Source organism: Falco rusticolus, chromosome 12 (genome assembly GCF_015220075.1).
Source record: "Falco rusticolus isolate bFalRus1 chromosome 12, bFalRus1.pri, whole genome shotgun sequence".
In the NCBI taxonomy this organism is placed as follows: Eukaryota; Metazoa; Chordata; class Aves; order Falconiformes; family Falconidae; genus Falco; species Falco rusticolus.
Window position 1 is genome coordinate 17,261,632 of NC_051198.1, and position 16,837 is coordinate 17,278,468.

The window sequence follows — 16,837 nt, forward strand, 5'->3', positions numbered from 1 at the left end:
AACTACAAAAGCCTCTAGAAAGTCAGTGTGTAAAAGAACCCTCACTTGCATGAAAAGACACCCCAATTAAAAACATTTTATCATGTATAATTAATAAACCAAGCATAAAACAAAGGAAACACCCCCCCCACACACACTTTTATCGCATGGATCATTTTATGTTTATACTCCTGTCTAGGCTTTAGGTACCTCTGCCATGTATTAAAAATACACAGTAATAAATGAAGGCATTGTATGTATGAATGCATACAAAGGTGAGAATCAAAAGCAGAACACATGTCTTTGGGTGAATTTGTAGTAACTTTCTGATCAGAACTTTTTTCCTAGAATAATTAGAAAAAAATCCAATAGGTAGAACTGAAAAAAAAGTGTGTAGGCAAGTTCTAAATGAGATAGAGGAACAAAATCCCATGCTGGCCTCTGTAAAACAAATTGCACCCCAAAAGCTTACAAAAAGATACAGGTTTTTTTGCAAAAGTCCTTTATGCCACCAAATTCCACCTGAGTGAGGAATGAGAAGCCTTCACCTTAGTCTGAAGATTTCTTTTGGAGAAACGTCTCCCTATCAGACACCAGACTTTGGAATTGCAGGTGCTGCAACATGGTGGAAGCTTTCACACACATTAAATGATTAAACAACCCTTCCAAGGCTGCATTATGTTAAGGGGTTTTGTGGACATGTCCAAGGCTACAGTAAGCTGGGATTTTCCCAGAAATGCTCTTTTCTCCCTATCAGCCAAATTTCAGTAGCTAGATTTTATTATTTTTTTCTTTTGACACTTTTTCAAAATTTTCAAATATGCTGGCCCACATTTAACATATTTCTTAGGCATGCACACAGGACAACGTAAAAATCAGGTATCTCTGGCACACAGTGGACTTAGTACTCAAGGTCTGCATAATCATTGGACATTTGTGCAGTAAATCAGACACTTCTTACAAAGAGGTTTGTGCATGTACAAGAAGTCTGACATGGCAAAACAAAGTCAGATTTACCTGACTAACAGTAAATCCACTGTCTCCCACACAAACTAGCTTTACCAGATATGCTTTATGTAGCTGAAGCATATACTGGCTGTAGAAATGCTTGTTGCAAGCAATATGACCTACACCAGACTTGGCTATCTCCAGATCAGTTATGCTGCTCTTGTAGGTCCTCAGCTGGTCACCCATGTAAGGTCCCTTGAAGCAGACTACATGTTTTATCATTTCTTAAGGTCATCCTTTTAATGAGTTCCTAAATAACCCAAGATCCAGCTGGCTACAAAATAATCCCCTACATCTAACCATTTAACCCCTCAAATAACCACCTTTTCCCATCTCTGGAAAGTGATTTGCAAGAATTGTCCAACACCAATGCAAGGGCAGATATCAGCAGCTTTATTCCCCCAAGAAAGTCAAATAAACAAAATAAAGATTCCTGCTCCAAACATCATGTGCACTCCCAAAACTGCTGTTCCCATGAATTACAAGTGTTACAATCAAAAGACCTCCATTAAGACAAGACTGTAATATAAAGTACAATGTGATCAAGGAGAACAATAGGACAAAGCTCTTGCAGATGGAAGAAGGAAATAAGCTTGTAGCTGTTGCTTTTAACCTTCCAAATGCTATCTTGAATGTGCCTAAGCTAAAGAAGAATACAAGCTATATTTCAAAAAGTCAAGATGTTCAGATAAAGAAATCAAAGTATAATTATATTTGATGTAATCTTGGAACCACTTTCAGCCACCATCTCAACAGACTGTTAAGAAGATCATAATACAAATCATTATGACAGGAACAGATGAAATTGAAGAGGCTGCTCAGAATTATGGAGTGGTTTGGGCTGGAAGGGACCTTAAAGATCATCTAGTTCCAACACCCCTGCCGTGGCAGAGACACATTCCACTAGAACCAGGTTGTTCCAAGCCCCATCCAACTTGGCCTTGAACACTTCCAGGGATGGGGCATCCACAGATTCTCTGCACAACCTGTTCCTGTGCCTCACCACCCTCACAGTAAAGAATTTCCTCCTTATTATATCAAATCTAAATCTACCCTCTTCCAGTTCAAAGCCGTCACCCCTTGTCCTGTCGCCACATGCCCTTGTACAAAGTCCCTCCCCACTTTCCTGCAGGCCCCTTTAGGCACTGGAAGGCTGTAGTAAGGTGTCCCCGGAGCCTTCTCTTCTCCAGGCTAAGCAACCCCAACTCTTTCAGCCTGTCTTCAGAGGAGAGGTGCTTTGGCCCTCTGACCATCTTCATGGTCCTCTTCTGGACTCACTCCAACAAGTTCCATGTCCTTATGTTGGAGGCCCCAGAGCTGAACGCAGTGCTGCAGGTGGAGTCTCATGAGAGCAGACTAGAGAGGGGGAGTCACCTCCCTTGTCCTGCTGGCCACACTTCTTTTGATGCAGCCCAGACATGGTTGGCTTTCTGGGCTGCAGGAGCACATTGCCAGGCCACATTGAGCTTTTTGTACACCAGCACCCCCAAGTCCTTCTCCTCAGGGCTGCTCTCAATCCATTCTCCACCCAGCATGTATTGCTTGGGATTGCCCTCACGCACATGCAGGACCTTGCACTTGGCCTTGTTGAACTTCTTGAGAAGTTTAATACCAGTAGATTTTTATTATCACAAAGCGCATCATAGTTTCAAAAAGAAATTTGGAAGAGGCTAAAACAACAGCAGCATGGCTCCCATTAACATACAGATGGGAGGTTAAGAGGTAAGCTGGGAGTCTGCCAAAGTTCCAAATTCATAGCTAGCCCACAAGATTATCATAGTCCAGAAAAGTACTTGCATTGAAAGCCATTCAAAACCATTATTTCAATTTAAAGTTGCCAGATTTAAAAAAATAAAAGAACAACAAAAATCTGAACAAGAAACCCCACAAAAAAAACCCCCTAATTATGCAAGTTCGGACAAAGAAACCTTAGTTAGCTAAATAAATGCAAGAGAATAGGTCATGTGCTATTTAGCACCTCACAGGAAAAAAACAAAACAAAACAACCCCAAACCTAAATCAAAACAGACAGTGATGAGGAAACAAATGAAAAAGTAACAGAAAGAGAGTTGTCAAGGAAGGTTGTCTTTTCAGAGCAACAGTGTCACTGGAAAAACCCTATAAGTTTTAGTTTAAGACCCATTATCTCCCCAGAACTGTTCTAAGAAACAGCCAGTTCTCCTACATCTCAAAAAGCTATCACTATCTGGAATGTAAATTAATTGTCTGTACATAACGATCCATTCTGATCCATTTCGTGTTTTATTTGGTTCCTGGTATTAGCGCCAGTTGTCTACCTCTAAATCAGAGCACACCAAATAATAAGTGTCCAATAGCTCAATGACAAAGGTCTATTAAATCCTTCTTTTTCTCATTTTGCATTCCTTTTGTAGGAACTAAGAAAGTCATCTGTGTCTGACAAAATGAGTTCCTACAACCTGAGTAATTACATGCAACTGCGAACAACCCAACCAGTTAAGCCAGGAAAGTGCCCAGATCACTTGAATGCAGTAATGCTACATTAAGCTATTTCTCTCCTTTGTTTGTTTGCCAAGGCACTTTGTAAAGTCAGTTCAGTTGACTTGAGCAGTCAATTGCATAAAAATGTTTTGGTTTTTTGTTTGGTTTTTTAAAATATTTTTTTCCTCTTTCTCAGAGAGCTTGGAACAGAAATTTAAGCCTTGGTTTCTATTTCTGGATACCTGCCAGCATCACAATCACCTCAGAAGCTGGAATGATTGGCAGGATCTCAAGAAAGGATCAGGATTATAACAGAAAGGTTTGTGCAAGTCAGAACAGCAGGTAACCTGTGAGAAAACTTCCTCTACGCTCATTCCTTCCTCCACCCACCAGTGCCATGAGACCCTGACTGCCCTGGCTTCCTACAAATGCTCAGTGGATGAGGACGTCGCAGGACTGGTTTCTTACAGCCTGACTCCCAACAGCCATGATAACAGTGAGATAACCACCTTGTATGCGTGGCCCTGTGTGTCACACATGTCATTTCGATAACAGATTATTTTTGTGTTGAAAGTAAGGCAATTAAACAGTCAAAATGGGTTTTGACCAGTAAAATCAGAAAGTCTGCCAAACATTACTAACAGTAGCCTTTGAACATGGTAAACATTAGTGACTAAATAAATTTATATTTGAAGAACAAGATCAAGTAGCTGAGAAACATGATCACAAGCTGGTTTAAGCAATCACTTTACAATGAAATATATCCACAGCATCTGCTTCCACTCTAACTGTTGAATGAGCAACAAAACTACAAAGCAATCACATTTCACAGTGTGGGTTAGAATGAGGCATAATAATTATCTACAAATAACAACACTGGAAGCAAGAATATTTCTTTATAGGATGAAAGTTCAGTGAAGGACTGTACCTTACTAAACATCTATAGAACATCAAAGAGGAAAGATTCACAAGCAACACAAGTCTAAAGTACGTAGCTATGGAACAACCATTTTATTTTGGTGGCTTTCCACTGCAATAAACCCTTTCAATAGTGTATTTGAAACCATTACCATTGTTCCCCTGCCTGGGAAAATCACATCCTCTCTGCAGGCTTTAAATAGACAAGCTGTTCACAGAAGAAACCACAGAAGATAAAAAGGAAACTTTCCCCAACAACATAGAAAACCATCAGAATCATTCCCTAGTTACTCCAGTTATTGAAATTCATAACTGAAGGTAATATGTTTATTATATCAATTAGCAATTTCAACAAGATTAATTTTCTCCCTGATTTAATTAAGGTAAGACTTCCATATTCCTAGAATCACTTTCTAACTTACTCAGTGACATCCAAATTGCTTTTGAGATAAAGACGCTCACCTGAAACAACAAGTCTCTCCTGTACCCAGCACAGATTTATTCTTTACTATATTTTTAGTTAAAGTTGCATTTTCAACATGAGTTGCAATCACAAGCAGTAAATATCACAGAACTTGGATCATTTGCAGCACACTCTGAAATTGCATTTTCTGGAAGACTGATAAATTCACCAAAATCTTTTTGTTTCTTCAAAACCATTGGTGTCCTCAATTTATCAATAATGAATGTACTAGGTTACAGTCTAAACAAGATGGTCATATATGGAACTGGTCAGAAAACAAAAAGAAATGTCAACAATTTTAATATCCTGATGTTAGCTTCTTTAGTGATTAGCTTTCACCAACTTAATCTGTTTCAATACCTAAACTACAGGACAGATACATTAGGACTGTACTCCACTAGTGGATTATTTTGTTGCTTTATTTTAGACACAACACACTAGCAAGGCTTTTTGCCCACCCCCCTGCAACAGATCAGAGATAAATGGGAAAATCAAAAATGTAACTTCTAAGAAAACATAAACTAATAATTTTTTCCCATTTGAAAAAATGTACGGAAAAGAAGGAGCCCATACTTTCTGATGTTACTGTGCATAAATATGCTGTAACAGCAGTGTAATTCAATGTTTCTACCAGTTGATGTGACCTCCCTTGCCCATGGAGTAAGGACATGCACTGGACTGTTCATGCTTATAAGTGGATTCATGACAGTAGGGCAGTTCTTGTTATCAGGGAGGAGCAGGGGGAAACCTGAGTGAGACCAATGGCGAGAAAAAGATGGTTCTGCTGCTTTTGTTTTTGTAGAAGATCTCAGGAAGTTTTGCCTGTGTTTATGTGTAAATCTTGGAATTTCTCTGCTTTAATTTTATGTTGGCCCATTAAATAATTGTTTGACTTATGATACACATTTTCTTTGTCACTGTTACAGGACTTGATATCATCAAAGAATGAAGACATTGTCTATCACAAAAACTATAGCAGAGCCATACTCAGCAACAGACAGAAAAACCTGCTGCACAGATTTGAAAACCGCTGTTTTTCAGCAGTGCTATGTTTGGAATAAAGCGAATCCATCTCATACTGGTGTGTATCAGTATGTATAATGGCTAGAGGCTCATGAATTAAGAGCACAGACTTGGTTTCAAATAAAGCCAGAGCTACTATAGCTACTTTTAATCGAAGAAAACAGTGATAGTTCAGACAGCAGGGTAAACTTTAATGGGAAGCGCTGACTTTTAATGTGACCATAGTGACACTGTCAGGCATGTTTATTTTTAAAAACACACACGTTTACTTTCCTTCGATAACACAACATCCATCACCATGCCTGTTGCACAAATATCTTGTGGACTAGGGGGGTGGCAGAGATGGGAGGAGGGATGTAGCAAAAGGCAGTTTGCTCTCTACCCACCAAGGACATCAGAAGGAGATAAACACACAATTACTATCTGTGGCTTTGCAAACCCTAGCTGTTACAAGGCAAAAGTATGGCTTGCACAATGTATAACATCACCTGCTCCAGCAATGTCTACCACTGAGAGAACTTTCAGGTCAGCAAGGTCCTGAGACGGAAAAGGTGGCTGCGTGTTCATTATGTGGCCCTAACTATTTACTGAAGTCTTAATGACATATTGAACAAAGGTTTAATATTCATTTCCAGTAGCTTAAGGAAACCAATGAGTTTTCTGGTAGCATAAAAACATTTTCTATAAAATAATTTCCATTTATGGCTTTTTAATGGCTTTGACCAGAACTTTATTACAATTGTCGGTAGCAGTGTAGGACATTACAGTGCCTGATCTGCTTATCTCGCTATGCGAAGTTTCCTTAAAATAATGTGCAGACAAATAAATATATCACACTTAACAGCTCTCCTTTGTGTGGCTTTTCCTTTCTTATTATTTCCACGTTTTTATTTGTGAACATAAGTGAAACGCGTACAAGTTCAAATATGCGTTATGTAAAACATTCTCAAAAACTGGGTAAGCACAGAGGGAAGCGTTTTGTATTTATTTTTCAAGAGAGGTTTGCTCTTTACATTCGCATCACACTGCTTTATAAACCTCATCCTTCCATGACCCCTACCTGGGAATGCAACGATTTTTCCATGTCCTGAGGCAGGCATGGGATGTAGCACTACAGCTGTGCCTCCTGACTTACCCTGCTTATGTGCTTTGTGCTGGATCCCAGTGGCAGCTCTGCCTTCCCACCGCCTGCAGCTTTTGCCCCAGCCGTCACAAATGGAGCTGCCTTCATATTAGGCCTATTGTCCAGGACAAACAATCTGCCTCAGAAACTTGCAGCTAAACTAGACAGCAAATGATTTTCTCATTTTGTAAGGCTTCTTGAGACTTTACAAACCATTTGTGTTTCACGCTGGGTGAAAACACAGACTGTCCAAAGCTGTTTGTGAAAGTAGCGTGCGAACAGCCGATGGCCAGCTGCTTGGGCCAGCGCCTGGCTCGGAACTGAGCGGAGCTGCCTGGCCACCCCGGTCCCCACCACCCCCAGCAGCGCCCTGACGTTAAGGCTGTGAGCAGTTCTCTCGGGTTATTTCCTTCCTTCCTTTCTCGTTGCCTCCACTTTGGTTAAAACCACCATTTTAAACCCTTTTTTCTTGAATAATTTAGCTGAAAAAATTCTAACTGGCTCTACATATTCAGGCTGGGAATGACGAGGTGAAAGCTGTGCTACCACTGATGATATTTACTTTTTCACCCTCTGCTACAAAGCCCACGTGTGAAGTCATTACTAAATATGTAACGTGATAAACCCCCATCCTCACTGACACCTCTGTGATCCCACTGAGACAATAGAGTCCCCAGGCTTATCCGAGGACTGACTCAAGCTGCGGTATTCTGCTCTGTGGGGTTCAATGCTTTGAGCTCTTATTTTTATATCTCAAATAACGTAAAAATAAGATTGCATATTATAACAATAGGTTAGGTGGAGCGCAAACAAAAAGTGCCTACTATGTAAGTCTATAATCCTTTTAAACAAAACAATACTAAATCGTTATTTGATAAAACCACTTGATGAAAGGCAGTGAAAGGATGGCATGAAGCTAGAAAAGCTTGTCAGATCAAGTCTCAAAAACTCAGTTCTGAAAAAATCCAGCCAGAACCTTAGAAAGAAAATGTATCCGTTGACACATTAAGTTCAGATCTGTTCAAAAGTTTTTCTTTGGAAACCAGAAGCAATGGGGTTTTTTCTGCAGTGACATTAGTAGGCAGGATGAGAAAATCGCTGTCATTTGAACAATGGAATACAAATTATGCAAACACAAAGAGAAGAGTACTTGGGTTTCAGGCATGCAGTTTCTGTGCCTAACCAAAACTACTGAAATTCTTTCTTCTCTTCTATTTTTGTGTGAAGCTTTCGTAAGCAGAATAGAAAAACATACAGCCAACAAATGCTGTCTATCCAGGTAGCATCTTACATTTCTCTAGCAGTTCTCACTCATTTGCCTCAGCAATGAAGCCTTGTAATTCTTAATAACCCACAGTAAGGATATATTACTGCCTTATACCGATAATGGGAAAGATAGAACAAAAGTATATAATGTAATCAACCACAATTCCATTCATTTAAAAAATTTACCTTAAACATGAAAGTATCTAGAGCTTTGAAATATTTTGCTCTGGTTTTATGGTAATTTTCTTTCCTGTATTTTCCAGGATTCTGACAAAGATATATCCCATGAGACATTAGTTTAATTGAGGTACCACAGTCTGTGACAGGCTCCCTCCATGGTCATCTCCATAGATATCTCTGAGTGGATGATTCATGGAACATGTGGGCTGCACAGTTCCATAAAGAAGCCTACCTTCTCCACTGACTGTAAATGCACTCCAGGACAAGCAGGATCCTGACTTGGAAGCTTCAGTTGCATTCCTAAAGTTAGGTGAGATGAATATGAGTGTATATTTAGCATAAGCTGCTTCCCAGCTTCCTGTCTTCCAGATAGAGATTTCATTCAAATCAGTTGTAAAACTTCTATTTTTTTGTAGGAGAAAGCCAAACAAAGGCAGATTTTTTTAAGAGAGACCTGCATTCATTTGTCTTGTTACTCATGGTGGAATTGCCACACACACACACAATTTGCTAGGCTTTGAAGTTATGACCTGTAATAATTCTTAATTTTTCTCACTTAGGTCATGTGGCACTCTCCTGTGCAAAACCTCCCAACATGCATTTCCATCAAAAGCCAGATGTTTAATTGCTCTGCTTGGACACCCCAAATAAAGGGCTACAAAACGTTATTATTCTACATTGTTTTAGGTACATAGAAAGAGCATTCTAAAAAAAACCCCAACAAACCCAACAGAAGAAAAGCTGCTACTGTAATCAGCCATGATTGAAGGCATTTCCTGTATTTTGCTATCAAACCGGTTGTTTTTTCCATTACATACTAACTGAACTTTAGTAAGGTCAAGACAGCAGAGAAAAACAGGATCAGAGTATCTTTAATCAACTAAAGTCGAGTACTTCAGTCGCTCTCTTTCAGATGTTTAGTCCTGGATCTCATCCCACATCTCCAAATTTCTTCCTTAAATCACAGATGCATCAATCAGGTCAGTCTGAATTTATGATTTGGATAGTTGTTTTCAATGGCATTTAACTTGTTAGCCTTACACTTCCTCTAGCCTAAAGGTCAATCAACCTCACACTGCGTAACAATACCAATATTATTTTAGTATGATATAAGTCCAACAGAGGAGATGGATTTTCATTCACAAGCACAATACTGGGCCAAAAACTTCCCTCAGATGGAAGCCTATTGTTTCCATCCTGCTGCCTATTAAGATCAAGTGTAAGTTTTGACATTACTGTTAAACAAAAGTCAAAGCTACAATAGCATAGTTTAATTTGATCCAATCCTGTACATTGTCATCCTGCTGCTACATGAAATGCAGACTGTTTAAAGGTATATAGCATCCCTGTTCCGTGCTCTGACCCTTTTCCTTTCCTGCAGAAAAAGTCTTTTTTCCTTCCATGAATGCCAGATAACATTCTTTTACTTGCTAATGTAACACCAATGTTGACACCTCCCTCGGAAATGACCAGTTCCAAGCATACTGTTGACACACTGAAGAAGGGAAAAGCATGCTATGCCATGTTTTCCTAGCAGCGACTAAGAAAACCACGTGCTTTGGTTCAGTTCCGTTACGTAAAGGAGAAGACCGGCCTGCCCAGAACACTGTGGTAAGACTGAAAGCCAACACATCAAGTAACCTTGTTATCTACCTGAACAGAGATGCACAGCGTGGAGGCTGCTCAGTGCTAGCAGATGGCCTCCAGCGCTCACCTTAGAGTCCTGTTCCCCCTTGCCCTCCACCACTTTTCAAGCTTCAAAACTTTAGTAAACATTCACTTTTTAATTCAGCTAAGGTTGTTGATCAAAAACTAACGACACTCACATAAATACCCATTATTCAGCCAAGGGAGCGGACCTTCAACATACTCCAAGATGAGAACACACAGTGAATATGAAAAGCTCTTAAAATATTACAATCTGCTTTTAAAGGTAGCACAAATCTTTTACATCCTCAGTAATGTTTATTTTGTGCTTCTCTTCAGGAACAGACAGAACCACCGTTAGATTTAGGGAAAAACTGAAACGTAGCAATGCTGGGAACCTACTTTACAAATTGAATTACTCTTTCTTTCATTCCTTTGAGTAAACTCTATACACTCTGTATACCTCTAAAGAAGATATGTTAAAAAAAAAAAAAGAGGGGGAGATTTTAGTCTGGCAACCACAATATGGGACATACAATAAGATGTCCAAACACAGGTGATGGAGTAAATCCTGAGCAGGTCACTAACGCGCCCTCATGAGCTGACATTCCAGTGCCTTTTCTGTACTAGTCAATGCCCTCTGCAGCTTTATGATGCCCAGAAAGTGGAAAGGAGAAAGGCTGCTGAAGATTTTTGCATACAGTGTTTCTTTTTATAAAAGAAACAAATTACTCAGAATTCTCTTCCCTATGTTCCCAAGGGTGTCCTTAGCAGGGAACAAACACAGCTCCTAGCAGTAAGTAGGCTCTTGTTAAAGCTCCGTATCATGTCTCCATGGAGAAAAATGCTTTCTTAGTCAGAAGAAAAAAAGAAACTCTGCAGTGAACTTTTGTACAGACACTGATTTTTTCCAACCTCACTTTAGTCTCAGTTCAGCCTCTTGGGTCTTTTTATGGAAAGCCTTTCCACTGAGTGGAGCATGTAATATTACGCAGCATGAACTAAATAACTTATATAGCATAAATGAAATTATGTAACTCAGCAAAAATGTTGCTTCCAACAAAATGTTTACTTATATGGAATCACTAGAAGAAAGATGTTAATAATTTCTGCTTCTATTCTGATTTCAGTGGCATAGTTCACATGCCTAAACATCTTTTTACACAATCACGTGGTCTATGCTTGGGAAAGATATGTAGGATTTTCATTTAAAACCTTTTCTAACCCTGCTGCATTTATCAAGGGCTCAAAACAGCAGCAGTCAACAGCAGTTTAACATATTTCTGCAGAAATTCTTGTAAAAACAGTGAGTTCAATGTATTTTGTTTTTTAACCTTCTAAAAGCATTCTGTTATCCATATTTGGCTGTTTCAAAATTCTGTAGAGTTAACAATTTTCTGTTACGTTTGAAGGAAGGTTACTGCAGCAGAGGGATTCTGGCAAAAATAAGAATAATATTTATTATTTTCTGTAAAGTATGAAGAAAATGCCTGAAAAAATGTGAGTTGCTTGCCCTTCTATATTGATCTATGCATAAAATAAACTCCTAATGTTGCTTCCAGACAGAAGTCACAGAAGCTTGTGCTTTGGACTGATGGTTCCAACTTCAAACCTTGCCTCGATATGTAATTAAAAAGGGTATATATGATAATTCAGAGAGATATATTTTTACAAGATGCTTTTTTCAAATTATGATTGTGCAGCAAAATCAAATTACTTTCGCCCCCCTCCCGCCTGTGCCAGAAAGCTGCACAAACATTCCTCGAGAACCTTTTCTTGTGGAGAAAGTTTCAGCTCCAGCATTGTTTCATATGCAGCTTCTGCAGACTTCCCCCATCTCCAGAAAGCACGTGCTCAGGAACACTACTTTAGCTGTAATGCTAACATATAATATAATCACTCAAAAAATACTTAAACAAGGCACCCCACTATTTTTAATTAATATGAATGCAATGGAAAGATGAGTCATGGGTTACTCACAAGAAATAAAACATGGCATGACTTAGGCAATTTAGAGTGCATTCACTTCTGCCAACATTAAGGTTAGCACACTGCTATACCAATTTACCTTCAGCTGTGAAGACAGAGAGGCTACTGAGAAGAGCCTAATGGTCCAGCCCAAATGACAAGAGAAAGACAATTCTGAATACAAGATTTGAGAGGATAAAATATGATTTTTATCTGTAACATTTGGTACTTACTGGGTAGTCACTGCACGTAAATACTAGTTTCCATAGGTTTATAATGTAAAAACTATTGACCAAAGTGGGCTGTTCTTGAACAATGCTGTCAACACTAAAAAAAAAAATATTTTGAGTGTGAAGAATTATTTTTGTAACTTCTATGTGCTCAGCCACTAGGTCTCTCTTCAGAGACCTGCTAACCAGACTCTATGCTCTGATACAATCTGAAATTATCCTATAAAACTTCCAGACAGTTATGGGGGCAAAGACTAGCAAGCAACCTAATTATACAGCTTACAGAAGAACTATTTTACATAAAGTTTCATTACATTATATGTTCAATAAAGTCTCTTTGCATCTTTCTGACAGATTTAAACTGAGCACACCAAGTACAATTTAATTCTATTGTAAAATCGGTTTGCTCTTCTGGTGTCAGAAAGAGCTTTTACTGTAAATGAGAAACCTGATTTTTAAAGAAACAGTCTCTTATACACCAGACAGCAGCCTCTATACACCCATGTCATGTCATAATCACATTTATAACATTTTTATTGTGTACTATCACATTCTGAATTCCAATTAAAAATGAACTCATTAATCTCTGATAAAATTATCAAAACACTTTTAAAACAAAATGAGAGAGAAACTGCAGAAGTTATGCTATATCCCAAAAGACATACATACAATGTATTAAACTCAACGTTGCCCAACCCTGAAACAAATTTGGATATTAGAGTCTCTGTAGCCAATTTGTAGCATTTGTTAAGACATGATAGTATGGCAAATGAAATATTAAGGGGCACTGTAGTATGACTCTCAACCCAGACTGAGACTTTAAATGATGACATGAAGTACTCCATCAGCAATGACAGAACTCAACCCTTTACTGCCCACTCTGCCCCAGGCATCATCCCTTCCACTTTCTTTCATACCACCACGCTACCATTGCTGCAATTACACAAACAACCGTTTGACCACTTTTTAGATGGATCCTATTAAATAAGGTGTGTAAAAAATAAACCCCATGTTCTATGGCAGGATTTTGGGATTTTAGCCTAATTGTCTCTTGGATTTGGTTTATACAGACAATTATCTTGGTCTAATGAAGAGCACCCATAGCTGAGCCAGGGGAAAAAAGACTTAGAGGTAATGACTTGTACCAGGTATGTCACTGAATTATGTCTTGCTTTAGAAACTATAGCTCACTGATATCAGTTAACGTTTCCTTGTTATTACTACACAGAGAATTGCCAGGATGCTGTTTCAAAATTTCTTCAGACCTTTCTGCTCATGGGCAGAACAACTTCCACCCCATCAGCTGATGTTTTAAAAATCATAACCAAATCCTTTTCCTCTTGGGTCACCCACAGAAAACCAGAACTTTTGTCATACTGCACGTGCAAGCATACCACTGGCTCTGATCTTGTAGCAGCTGACAAAAAATCCCCATCTTTTTCTTTTGTGAATTTTCAAGAAACTGCCTAAAAGCCAGTGTTGCCCATAAGGTTTCTCTCATCTCCGCTTGGGGCATTTCTCCCTCAGTGTCTGTGGAAACCAGCTTATGGAGTTTTGGCAGAGGCAGGTCAGGCAGCTCGCAATGGACTGCCCTCCGCCATGTGCAAGGGGTATGCTGCCGGGCTGCTCCCTGCTGTCCTCGTTCACAATCTGGGGATCCTTTTGTGCTCTCAGGTATTTAAAGACTTTCATATAAACGAGAATCAGGGCTTCATTATAATAATTATGTCATCTTTAGACCTATTACAGATTATCAGCAAATGAACTGGCACACATTGGGTATGCCTTTTTATGTCCTCAGTATACAGTATCATAAACACTTGCTGTCCTCTTATTAGCAGTTAAGTTTAGGTAAATATGTACTCAGGCAGTTTCTTAAGTGCACATTATTTTTGTTCTACAAGTACTCCTTTAGAGCTGCTTCAGATTTATTGATGCTTGGAAGCTTTTAAATATCCATTAGCCAGTTAATTGACCATGGCAATTCCATCTGACTCATTATTTATGTGTGTTAGAACATATTTAGGCATTTTTTAAAAATGAGTGTTACTAGACCATAGGATCTCCCTTGGAAACCCTACAATAAATACCTGGTAAAGTGCTATAATGTTTATTTGTTACTACTTAGTTTTATCCTTAATATTCCACGTTTTGAACATATGAAGTTCCTCCGTTCAAGTTATTAGTGACCAAGCTTTCTTTGGGTTTGTTTTTTTTGGGGTTTTTTTTTGGTGGGTTTTTTTTTTTGGGGTGTGTGTGTGTGTACTACTTCTGCATTATTCAGTTTCATACCACAGTGTACCCCAACCAGCTGCGATACTGGCTGCCTACTGTTGAAGCCATCCCACCCTTCTCTCCCCTTGAAGGGGCAATCACATGCCCTAAGACTGGAACACCTTGCAAAGAATACTTTCACAACTCCCACTGTCAAATCTACATTTAAAAAAATGTACACCACTGTATGTACTATTTGCATTTGACATGTTCTGAAGAACAGTATTTTCTGTGACTTCAGTATATCAGTAGAAGGAAATCAAAGTCTGGAGGAAAAAGCATACCTATATAAGTGTTGGCACTATTTCTGGCCTCTCCCCTTCATTTTTTCTCTCTCTCTGCTGTTTTGCAAGACTGACTACTGGAAACAAATTCGAGAAGCAGGAGGCAAGAAGCGAAGACCTGTTAATGTAGAATTTATTTTTTTTTAAATCTGAAACATTATACCCCCAACATAAGCGGTCCTGGGGCTCAACATTCAATTTGGTGGTGGCAGGAGAGTGTTTTCCCTGGTGCCATCTATCCCTGGGCGTACCACAGTGCAGAAACCACACAAGCTCCCATCTCAGTAAAAGCTGGCCGTGGTCTCTCTGCCATTCCTGCTTAGTCTTGCTCCACATATGCCGCCTCCACATGTACTCGATGGTGCTGAGCTGATGAAAGCATTGTACTTCTTGTCTGCTGCTCTGGGCAGCTGCTTGTTGGGACTCTGTGAAACACTGGCAGCAGAGGAGAGGGGCAGGCATTACTTCTGACACAAGAAGGTAAGTGAAGTGACTCATTACCACTCTGGCCTTATTCCCCCTCACCTTTCCACTCATTTTCAGCACAGCCATGGCCATCTGATCCATTTTTTTCTACTTTCCAATTTCCCTGGTTAGACGGCACCTAGTCTGTCCAAGGTCCTTCTGATGTAATCCTAGCACTGTTTAGTTTGGTAGCAGTAGAGACTTTGGTGCGCTCCCCAAAATGCTGGGGTTCTTACTGGCTGCATTTTCTCTGGCTTAGTTCATTAGGCCATTTTAGTTAACCTCCTGGGGAGCAATATTATTTCTGTTATCTTACATTTGAATACAAGTTGTCAGCTAAACAGACTTATGTAAAGTTTTCAAAAGATTCAGTGATAACTCAGTTACGTTAGCTTTCAGATTAGCTAAAAATCTCATTTTCCACAACCTTTTGCAATGGTAGGCAAAATAACATTTTTTAATAACAGTGCATTCTCAAATGTGATGATTTTCTATTTTAAAATAAACACACTTTCAAACTGAAAAGTCAAACCAAGGTCCCAAATTATCCAGGTCCCAAACATCATGCATCTGAATAGTCTCACTGAATCAAAATCAGCCTATGAATACAGTGATCTGCACGCAGAAATGTTTGCTGGAGCATCTAAGTGATAAGCTCTTTTATAATAAGGAGGTGGATAAAGGGTGAGGGGAAGAGGGGGCAAGGAGAATAAATGCAGACTTTGAGCCAAAAGTGACAAGGTTCTGACCAAAAGATGGAAGGAGTTGTATGCAAATGTCTTTACTGAAGTGTATCATCTGAATTTTCTTTTATGGTTGTTTAGTATTTTTAATATCATTATTTAAAAACCAATAAATACAGTTCCTTACATGCTTTCATCTAACGTTTTGCATTACCCTCCAACTTCTCCGTTCATCTGAAAAGCACAACAAAATGTTTGTGAAGTGCCTAGCACCGCAGAACCACATTTGCTGTGCTCTTCTCTGCATTACTATGAAACTTTGGCAGATGCACTCAATAGCATGCAAAAAGGCAAAGCCTTACTCTTAACATCACAGTTTCAACATCACTGCAACTGGGTTATAGAAATATTTTCCTTTGTTTCAAGACAAACATTACTGAAGGGCACAGCAAAAGTCAGTCCTAACTTTTGCCTGTTAGCAGCAGATTTACATTTAGGAAGCACCTTCAGATTTTTAATGCACCGTGAAACAAAAAACATTCTCTTTCTTCTATTATAAAATTGTTTGGAAAATATGATTTTGTTTGGAACTTGTGTACATGTTTCTCTAGAAACAAAGCTGTGTCTCAGCATTTTAAGAAAACTACAGGGATTGTCTTCTGTCAGTACATTTGAGTTTGACATGTACTGCAGCTCTAGTGGCTTTTTATTTTGTGTATGTTTCTCTCAGTTAAAATCTTATCAAGTGCAGAAAGATAACACACATTTCTTCCTGTTATAAAATAAAGCACAAACATCAATCATCTAAAACCACTGATATTCACCCAGAAATAAATACAAATATGCTCTGTAACTTGTCACTGCTA

The 16,837-nt window shown here is 39.0% G+C and overlaps 1 protein-coding gene across 2 annotated transcripts in view; it reads right to left on the minus strand.

The window, feature by feature from the left end:
• PRKCE (protein kinase C epsilon) overlaps nucleotides 1–16,837 on the minus strand; it is a 293,855-nt gene that overhangs the window by 31,225 nt on the left and 245,793 nt on the right. The gene's annotated exons all lie outside the window — the stretch shown is intronic.